This window comes from Triticum urartu, chromosome 5 (assembly GCF_003073215.2).
Source record: "Triticum urartu cultivar G1812 chromosome 5, Tu2.1, whole genome shotgun sequence".
Lineage (NCBI taxonomy): Eukaryota > Viridiplantae > Streptophyta > Magnoliopsida > Poales > Poaceae > Triticum > Triticum urartu.
In genome coordinates, this window is record NC_053026.1 from 309415752 (window position 1) to 309425094 (window position 9343).

The following is a 9343-nucleotide window of genomic DNA, read 5'->3' on the forward strand; positions in this document are numbered from 1 at the left end:
CACATACTTTTATCTCCGTTGAAAACTTCAACCAGTTTGTCATCAATCACCAAAAAGGGGGAGATTGTAAGTGCATCTAGTGCCACCCTGAAAGTGCTAGTGATCGACTATAGGGGGGGGCTGAAAAGGCGATTTTTATGAAAGTCTTCAAAACATAGAAGTTTTGAAGACAAACGATAGAATTAAACCTATTACCATGCAGTGGAAGGTAGACTACACTAAGCAGGCCATAGTCAGGTATTCAATGAAATAAAACCACAAAGACTAATAGCAGCTAGGCAGTATAGATCAGGATGGAAGATAGTATGAAGCCAATCAGAACAAGCAATCACACAGTGAAGACAAATAGATAATGCAAACAGGCAATGACTTCACAGGGACCAATCTGCAAATAAAGAGATGGGAAGGATAGAACCAGTAGCTCGTTGAAGACAATGATTTGTTGGACCAGTTCCAGTTGCTGTGACAACTGTACGTCTGGTTAGGGAGGCTGAGATTTAACTCAGAAGACCGCGTCTTCACCTTATTCCCCTTGAGATAAGGACACCCAGTACTCGCCCAATCACTCTGGTAAGTCTTCAAGGTAGACTTCCAAACCTTCACAGACTTCGTTCACCGGTGATCCACAATGACTCTTGGATGCTCAGAACGCGATGCGTAACCGACAGGAGGATACACAGTCCTCAAGTGTAATAAGTCTTCAGATCACACAGACAGGAAGACTTCAGTGATGCCTAACACTCTTTGGCTCTGGGTGTTTAGGGCTTTGTCCTCGTAAGGAATTCTCTCTCAAAGGCTTCAAGGTGGGTTGCTCTCAAACGACAAAAGCCGTACACTAACTCTGAGCAGCCAACCATTTATGGTTGTAGGGGGTGTGCTATTTATAGCCACTAGGCAACCCGACCTGATTTGTCCGAAATGACCCTGGGTCACTAAGGAACTGACACGTGTTCCAACGGTCAGATTTCAAACACACACGACAACTTTACTTGGGCTACAAGCAAAGCTGACTTATCCAACTCTGGATAAGATTTGCTCTCATTGTCTTCGCTCGAAGACATAGGATTTTGGTTAAGCATCACTTCAGTCATTCTGACTGGTTCACTTGGAAGCCACTTAACTGTACGGTGGTTCCTATGACTCAACAAAGGCGAAAAAGAACGACGAAACAACTAAGTCTTCGCGCTCCATAGTCTTCACGCGATGTCTTCTCTTGTCATAGTCTTCAATGTGAATGTCTTCACATACCACCTTTGACTTCAATGTCTTCATACATTTTTAGGGGTTATTTCTGGTAGGAAAACCGAATCAATGAGGGACTTCTACCTGTGTTATCCTGCAATTCTCACAAACACATTAGTCCCTCAACTAGGTTTGTCATCAACACTCCAAAACCAACTAGGGGTGGCACTAGATGCACTTACAATCTCCCCCTTTTTGGTGATTGATGACAAAGTGGTTGAAGTTTTCAACGGGGAATAAAATATGTGAAATTGTAAAGGATATGGTATTGTCTTGATAAGTGGCAAAGGCTCCCCTGAAGATGTGCATATAAGTAATTTGCTTTTGGAATGCAAATGCACATGGCATGTTGTACTTGTGGAGATCCTCTTCAACTTATGATGACAATTCATCATGCATGATTTGATATAACAAAGATAATGACATGCATAATGAGAAATGAACGTCTGCAAAATGACCTAAGTGCGGAAGTTATCATCGCACATGCGGAATTTATCATCGCATCACAAAATAGCAAATAAGTAGCAGACGACCATCGAGTTGAAGTGTTAAAAATCAAAGAAACAAATGTATCAAAAAGCGAGAGTTGTAAACACTTGGCAAAAAGTAGCAAAAAGTAAAGCAACCACCCATATGGACCCGCTTGAAGACTATCAACTCATATGCTTCTCCCCCTTTTGTCAGTAAGGACCAAAAAGGTTTGAAGACATAGAGCACCTACCCGTTCCCATGAGGTGCAGGCGAAGTAGCAGGGTCGTCGTTGAAGTTCGGTGGTGCAGAAGAACTTGGTGCAGTGTCGACACACGCTAAAGTTGGAGGAGGTGAAGTGGCATCATCTTGGTCATCGATGACTCTGGCATTCACTGTCGCAGCTGAAGATGAATAGTCGGAGTCTTCAAGTGAGGGAGACCGACGCAAGTGAGCATTCCTTGGAGGAGTTGAGTCAAACTTGAATCTTTCGGTGAAGCCATCGTCTTGCAGATCAGCTTCAGCACTAAGCAATGTCAAACTTTTCCAAGACCTCCGACAGGTTTCATGAGTAACAAAGGCATTCTTGGTGGCAAGATTGTGAATGCGATTGACATCCACCAAGAGGCTTTGCATCTGACGCTTAAGCCAGTTGTGATGCTTGTCCTGTTTCTGGTGTAGCGCGACGAGAAGCTCTCGGTCATTGAAAACACGAGATCGCTTCCGAGGCCTTTGGGCAATGGTGCTTCTAGTGGCGTCAGTTTGAGCGCGAGGGGCACGTGTATTTCCAGCCAAGGGATAAACACGAGAGACTGCCTGAACTCCTTCAATGGGCTGGGTGAAGCTTTGACGATCAGCATTGTGAAGACAAATGGGATCCTTAGCAGGCTCTGGGTAAATAGCTTCAACAGACAGATCAACCTCTGGCAAGAATATGAGATGATTGCGCGCAGACGGCTGATAGTTGAAGGCAGAGTGCAGCTTGATAAGACGCATTACCCATGGAGCATAGAACTTCAGACCAAAAACGTCGGAGCCAGATGCAGCCAACTGCCTGATGAAGAAGTCTTGAGCATTGAAGCTAATGCCATTGAAGATATAGAAAACAAAAGTCTTCATTGCTCCTTCAAGCTTCACTGTAGATGAATGTCCTTTGATAGGCCATAGAGTTTTTCTGATGATATGGCAAACGGTGCAAGGCAGATACTCTAGGTCTTCAACAAAGAACTCAGATGGGTAGTCAGCGTCGTGAGGCAAAGGCTTCATCATGCTCAACATTTGGCTCATGTTGGGTTCTGGCTTCTGGAAAATGCTCTCCAAAGCATTCTGGTGTTGTTGATAGCCTGGTTCATAGTATTCACTGGGAGTGGGCAGGCCTGTGAGCTCAATGATATCAAGAGCTTTGGCTTCATGATGGACATTGCCTGTCATCCACTCAAGGACCCAAGTCTTTGGATCCCTGTTGTAGCCTCGAATGTGAAGAGTTGCATAGAAGTGTAACAGAAGATCTTCATTCCAGTGTTCCTTGTCTGTGACAAATTGCAGGAGTCCAGCGTCTCTGAAGCAATCCAACGCTTCTTCTAGACAGGGCAGGCCAGCTAGAGCTTCAGTGTCAAGATGCATATGGGGAAATATGCGCCCTTGATTGTATAAGACGCAAGAATAGTAGCTGCGTTGCTGATAGCTCCAGAACCGATCCGATGAAATGCGAGGTTTGGTGTAAGGGTTCTTGGCGCTATTGAAGAAGGTGTTATGTGCTACGAATCCATTCACATTGAAGAACCCAGGTGAAGTTGCAGTGCCTGAGAATCTTAGAAGTCTTGGCTTGGGCTTCTGGACTTGAGGTCTGTGCTCGACATGATAGTCAAATTGTGGACCTGCAGCAGGTCGAGGAACCAGAATGGGCCAGCGGACCATAACAGGCTAACCACGATCAAATGCCAGCTCAACAGTATGAGGTCTTGGACGGGGTACAGGAGCATTGGCATTTTCGTTGACATGGGCTGCAAGGGGCACATGAGCTTCAGGAGGAATGAGTACATCTAGTGCAGCATTGGCTTCAGGGGGCACATTTGCTTCAGGTGGTTGCACTTCTGGCACCACATTAGCTTCAGGCTCCACATTGGCTTCAGCCATGACAACGCCATTGGCTTCAGTGTTGATGTTGGTGGCTGCCTCAGTATTGGTAACCTCCACTTCAGGAGCTGGAGGGTCGGACACATTCTCCGCGAGAACAACTTCAGGAAAGGTTGGTGGTGTAGCAACTCTTTCTTTATCACGTGGTTCTTCTTCTTCATCGGCTGATGTAGCCGGAATATCTTCAGCCGTTTTGGCTTCAGACTCAGAGACGTTCACAGTTGGAGTGACTTGGGGCCTTGATCCTTTGCGAAGCCTATGGAACGCTGGTGACGCCTATGGAGATGGAGTTGACTGGGCCTCAGAGTCATCGTCATCTTGTGGTTGGGGAGCACCTGGGGTCTCTTGTTATTGTGGGTGATCAGCCCACGATGCATCCTGAGCAGTTGGCGTCAGAGGACGACTGTAACATCCCAAAATTCTAAATTTTGGAATGTTATAATAAATAGATATATTTGATTGATTGTTTGATTGATTGTGTGAAATTGAGTGAATTCGAAACTTTTTGAAAGTTAAATGAGAGGGAATAAAAGGACTTTCCCAAACTTTCATATTTGCTTTCTGATCTCCATGAATTCAAATTCTTTTCAAATACAAAACCCTTGAGCGAGGATGATATGACTTCTTCCGTTTAAATTAAATGAAAGGGTATTTGAAAATAATTGAATTTCATTTGGAAATATTTCAATTCATAAACTTCATGCAGCTCAATGATCTTCATGAGAGAAGATAATATGACTTCTTCAAATTATATGAAATATGAGTTGTGAGTTTCAAATGATCAAATTCAAAGTCTTTTTGGAATTATTTTTCAATTTGGAGTTATTTGGATTTTATTCAAATCATTTTTCTCCAAAAATAAAATACATGGAAAATAGGGTAACATGATTCCCTACAACAGAAAATTGGAGAGAAATAAATTTGAAATCATTTTGATATTTTTAAAATGTTTTTTTGGATCTTATTAGAGCAGGAGCACTGTTGGAATTATTAGAATTTGTGTGTATCTTCTTTAATTCTAGAAAAATGTTCATCTCATAGAAAATCTTTTTCTAAAAATTTTGATATATAATATGCCTATATAAAACTTTTATTTTATTTTTCTTATTCGGTTTTCCTTCTATTTCTATAAAAAAAACTGTACATGCGGCCCATATTTATTTATTGCCTACATGCGCAATATAGTAGCTTCTGGCGCCTCATTGTTTTTCGTTTCTCTCTTAAATAGGCCAGGCCCAGCCAGCCTTTTCATTTTTTTTTATTTTTTTTCATAGGCCGAATTTTGTAAAAAAAAAAACCGCAGCCGCAGCGTGCGCGTGTGGCCAGCCGAAGGCCTTTAGGCCCATGCGATGCGAGCGTCTCTTTTCATCTTTGTTTTGTATATTTTCGTCTATGTTTAGTCTCACATTGCCTAGCCTTTGACCCCTAAGCCTCTTTTCCACCAATAAATATAGATCCATAGAGCCTCCAAAAATCATTCGATTCGAGTTAAATAAATATTTTGGTTTGACTAGATTCATTTAAGAAAAATATTTTTCTTCTCTCCGGCGCGACTTCTGGAAGTTGTCTCCTCTCTCCAAAGTTGTCTTTTCTTTGCCTTATAAAGGTATCTTTCTTTGTTTTTTCTTCTTCTTCTTCTTATACTTCCGTAGTTTATTATTTTTAGACTAATACGATAGAATAATTAGATTATCAATTAGTCTACGTATTTATACGTTAGACCTTAACCGTAGCTATTTTTTCTTTCGTAAAACAGCTTGGCCCTGATTTTTCAAATAGCCATAACTTTTCACTCGTTTATCGAAATTAGATGAAACCAGCGCCTATAGCTTCGTCTTGTTTTCACCTATCCAGTGAACCTGTCACATCAACTTTTTGAAATTTTCAAATTTCGAATTTTGTTCAGATTCATATTCAAACTTCTTTTGAACATAACTTGAGTTTCGTAACTCCGATTTAGTTGATTCTTTTTTGCAAATCGAAGCTCTTGACCTAAACGTTCTGATAAGGCCAAATTCACTTAATTTTGGTACTGTTAGAAATTGTTTTATGTTGCAAGAGTTATTTGCTTGATTTTGACGTTTTCCGAATTGTTTTCTTTGTTCTCTCCGATCTTTGAGTGATTCCTTATGTGTGGTTACTATTGCTTGCTTACGATAGATTGACCAGAGTGAGACGAGTAGATCTATCAAGAGTTTTGAGTGCGAATCATCTTCATCAACATTGCAGGCAAGTTCACACTTTGATCATATCCCTTTCATACCCAGTTTTTATGCATTAGTTTCACCCTCAAACATTGCATGAGTAGGATTGATAACACGTGGGGATTGGGAAGTAGTTGATGAGGTAGGAACCTATTGCCCTGCATTCAAACCTTGGGAGTTACTATTACGTTATGCTTATATTGCCATGCTATGCTCATAGACGTGGATTGGGTTTGAGAGTATTTCATGACAGATGTGAGATTGTTAATTAATGGTTTACTTAAGGTGGCAACTTTAACACACATCTGGGTGGATTGAGGCACCTGGGTATTCCGGCGATTGCCTGTCTAGGCACCTGGGTATTCCAGGATTGCCTGTTTTTTTATGGACCGCCACCCAGGCTCAAAGGGATCATGAGATTATTCATACTAGAAACTTCTGTGTGCAGCCACAAGCTATTATGGGCTCTAGCATAGTTGATTAAGTCGTGTGAACTCTTACAGTGGTAGACTAGCAGATGTAGGGGTTGTAGGTGGTACGGTCTACCCATCGTAAGGTGCAAACGCTTCTGAAAGACTATGTCTCGGTCATCCGTTTCTCAAACACCATGTAGTGCGAGAAATCCAACGGAGGAGATCGAGTCTTGTGGGGAAAAGTGCGCAAACCTCTGCAGAGTACAAACTAATCATGATTAGCCGTGTCCCCGGTTATGGACATCTTGAGTATCTAGTACTTGGATTATCATGTGAATCTCATCATGTGACTTCAAATAATTTTGTTGGGTTTAATGATGTTACTTAATTGGGATTGATAATGCTGTCAACCATTCTCAATGATTAACAACCACCATGATAGTTAAATAAAATTTATTCCTTTGTAGTAGGGAAAAATTGGCTTTTCGCAAAAACCTTATAACCATAGAGCTTTTCCACCAGCCAAATATGCATGTAGTGATAGCCTTTATTCATCATTCTCTATGGTGTGAATTTGCCAGTACATTCAATGTACTGACCCTTTGTGGCTACAACGTCTCATGTTGCAGGAATCTTACGACGAGTAAGTGATACGTTAGGGTTACTATTTCTACACTCAACTTTGCCGTTGGTATTGATGGGAATCCACAACCTTGTTACTTCCGCTATTTGGATTGAGGTAATAGTATTTACGTTACTTTTTACATGTGATTTACCTCTGTTATAAATCCTCGAGTATTGTGTGTGTCAGCATACCGATCCAGGGATGACACTTAAGAACAGAGACTTGACCGTCTGAGGTCGGGTCGCTACAAGATGGTATCAGAGCACATGTTGACTGTAGGACGTGACCCCTAGAAATTGGCAAGCCCATAGGAAATATTTTCTCTACAAATTTCTTTTCAAAAGGATCTTTTACCTCTCTTCTCTTCTGAGCTTATTCAAATATTCCCTTTTAGTTGAGACCAAATACCCTTTCCTCCTTTTTTGACCACACGAAGATTCAACTGATGAGACCACTCCAAGAAGTACAAGATATCAGACAACCAAGATCATTTCAAAATGAAGAGGATTTTATCGTGCATTATAATAATGGAAACTGCAATGGTTGAAGACTCCGAAGACTAGGAGAATTTGAAGGCCCTGTAGAATTTCTAGATTTCTATGACCTAGGAAGGCTACCCTATTGGAATTTTTCAGACTATGGAAGCCATCAATACCTGAGATCAAGGTGTATCGGAGAAAGACCGAACATGGGAGCATGAGAACTCAAAGTTTTGTCAAGAAAACCCTAAGGCAGGAGATATCAATTATGGAATGATAGCTCATGGAAATGGCAAGAGCAGAAACACGGCTATCCAAGATTTTAACGCCCGCTTATGCTATTGCCACCATGCTAAGTTAAGCATGCATTCCGTTGGAAGGATTGGTTGACAAAGGGCTAATGGAACACCTAATCAGCAAAAGATGAAGTTTTAAACTTAGCTGGTGTATCACCAAGATTTGGAGTAATACATCAAGAAGTTTAGGGTTGATCTGCAGGAAGCCGTATTTGACAAGAAAGCAGTTCGTGAAGAACATGGGACCCAGAAGCTGAAAGTAGCCAAGATGGAGGAGCAAAACATCGAGATACCAGAGATTCGTCAGGTATTGAAGGACAGTAGGACCATGGTTCATGCGAAGGATGTTGAAACCAAAAGTTTGGAACGCAACTCCAGAATATTAAAGGACGTCACGAGAGGCTTCGCGTCAATAGAGTTGATCTGGCAAAAGAACTTGAGAAAGACAAGCATGATCGGAAGAAGCCATTGGAGGCATGAACAAGGCTTGAAGAGTTTGGAGACGTTGAAGATTTATTGACCTTTAGAAGACCAAACCCCTGTTATATACCTACGTTAGGATGCGACGTTTGTGAGCTGTCATTTGTTTGATGTTTTTCCGACAGCCACAGATAAAATCTGTCATTTCAAAACCATTGTTTGTATTGTGCATCCCTCTCCCTCTCTCTCATCTCACCCCAAAACCCTTGGACCCAATAGAGGATGAATGGAGATGAGCTTGTATTTTCTAGACCGATGAGTCAATTGGAGACAGACCGATGGATTCAGAACATGGAGGATCACATGGAGAATAACCCTATAGTTGGAAAGGATATGACCCAACATGCTTTTTAGTTCTTTGAAAGAGGTGCTGCTACTTGGTGGAGGATGTACCAAACCATGATTGGATGGCAAGGAGTAACCACTTGGAAAGAATTTAAGTTGACTCTACAAAGATCTCATCTTGTGTCCCAGAAGTTGAAGCCTTATGGAAAGGATATGAAGAAACCTTGTGCATGCAAGATTTGTGGAGAAATAGGACGCACCCATAAAGAACACAAGGATGAATGCCCTAATTGTGAAGAAAGTCACCCAGCTGAATAATGCCCAACTAGGCAGATTACTTGTTTCTTGTGTGAAGGGACTACCCACTACCCTTCTCAGTATCACATTTACCCTATGGTACAAAGAACTATCTAGCAGAAAAAATAAGTAAAGAAAGGAGCCCTTATGGAAAGTTTAGAAGAACCCGTGATGAAGGAAGATGTGGAGGACACACCTAAAGAGGACCCGAGTAAACCCTGCACTAAGTCTTGCTATTCATGTGGAGAAGAAGGACACATCTCCCAAAATTGTTTGAATGGGGATCTAGTAGAATTCCCGAAGGAGGAAGTAGAGTATGACCCACAAGAAATAGAATCCATGATTGGAACGGAAAAGTCCAGGAAGAGAAGTAGATTGGATTCCAGGAAGGACCTGAGTCATATTACCTGTTACAGGT